Source organism: Rhinopithecus roxellana, chromosome 5 (genome assembly GCF_007565055.1).
Source record: "Rhinopithecus roxellana isolate Shanxi Qingling chromosome 5, ASM756505v1, whole genome shotgun sequence".
Lineage (NCBI taxonomy): Eukaryota > Metazoa > Chordata > Mammalia > Primates > Cercopithecidae > Rhinopithecus > Rhinopithecus roxellana.
Genome location: NC_044553.1, coordinates 5,818,398 through 5,820,327, shown reverse-complemented (window position 1 = coordinate 5,820,327; position 1,930 = coordinate 5,818,398).

The following is a 1,930-nucleotide window of genomic DNA, read 5'->3' as shown; positions in this document are numbered from 1 at the left end:
CGCCTCTCTCTCTTTCTCTTACCATAGCTGGGGAAGTTCTCCACTTTTAAGGACTTATGTAATTAGACTGAGCCCTCCACATCTCAAGATCCTTGATCTTACTGATTTTTTTTTTTTTTTTTTTGCCACATAAGGTAACATATGTACAGGTTTTAAGGAATAAGATGTGGACATCTTTGGGGCCATTATTTTGCCTACTATAGTAGGGTGGGAGAGGTTATTCAACCCTTATAAAATCTTTTCAAGTACATTTAAAATAAAAAGTGCTATTTATGAAAGTAGTCTCATTATTTAATAAATAAAAGATGAAGCTACACTCTTTGCTAATTTACTGAAGGGCATGTTAACAGATCTATTCAATGTAGTATTTGGCTCCTAGAGGGCCAAATGCTTTCCATTACTACAGCAGAAACATACTGAGAGACTAAAATATTAATAACCATAGATTCAGTAAATAGGGAATAAAACAAGATCCACAGGCATGCAAAATTCCAGGAAAATGCAAACTAATGTTCTATATTGTATTTTGTTTCTTAAAAGACAAAACCCAAATGACTTAACCAAACATGGAAAATTTCACCCGGACAAAGACACATTTCCATTTTTCCAGCACAACTCCCTACACGCTCTGCTTCTCTATAGAATTTCCTTTCTGGGTGAATCTTGGTCAAAATGGAAGATACTGGAATGCTTTATTATCCTGCAACAAACTGGATGAGAATATTGTTTGGATGAACGGAGGCAAGATGGCGCACTTCCGGGTTCTTCATCCCCCAACTTTTCCCGCGCGCGCGAAAATCCAGGCGGCGACCCGGGAAGGTGCAGACCAACTAGGCATGCGCCAGGTGATGTCAATCTGAAGAGACCAAGATTTACCTGGTCGCACCTGCGGAACGCCCCCGGACACGCCCGTGCCCTGCCTATCGCCCTCCCACTCCTAGAAAAGCAGCTCCGGAGGATCGCCAGGCGCGGACTTCCCAGCTTCCCCACTGCGGTCGGTTCCCCACTGCGGTGGGGACTGTTGGAACTCCGTCCGAGAGCTGTACGGGTGACTCTGGGGGCCCCTTTTGTCAGGGGCCAACAGACCTCTCCCTACCCACCTTCTTCCCTTGAAGCTAGGTGACCAAAATAAACTTGCAGTTTTGCTCCTACCCTTGCCTAGTCGCTGGTTCTTTTGTACCCGCTCTGGTGGTCTTAGAAAAACAAAACAAATATGTTTTAAATTATGGTTTTCTGATTGGTACAGAAGAAAAATGTCTAAAACACTCTGAAAAGTTAAAGAATTTCTAATGCAGAGATGACAATAATGGAATGTGGGTAAGTGAGGTTTTGACCCTGAAAAGGGAATGGGGGATGGAGCAGCAGTATGGTGTATGTGACTGAGGTGTCAGGCTTAATGTGGACCCGCACTTCCTTTTGTTTCAAGTGTAACTTCAGAACGAGCCCCTGTGCCTTCCTCGTTGTAGGTAGGGATAGGAGTGGAGTAAAAGGGGAAACAAAAAAACAAATTGAAATGTGAAGATGGGTGAGCAGGAAGGGAAGAGAACATAGATTCTTGCAAACACGCTTGTATGGCCATTTAGGAGAAGGGAGAAAAAGTTCAATCTTGAATGTTAATGAAAATAGCTGATGATAAGAACCATGATGCATTATAAAATGACAAGCACTCTGTTAAGTATGTTACTTGTTTGGCCCGTTCGGTTCTCTACCTTGCGTGAGGTAGGTATTATTCAGATTCCCATTTTATAGATGAGGAAATTGAGACAGGGAGAAATTAAAGTTGCTCCAGGTCACATGGCTATTGGCACCAGAATTTTAAATTACATTTGGTCTATTTCTTGTTCGCTGCCATCCCCAGAATGGCCTGGATCAGGTGGGGAGACAGCATCTCAGGGACAAATGTCTGCCACCTGACTGGTCTCCCAGGGTT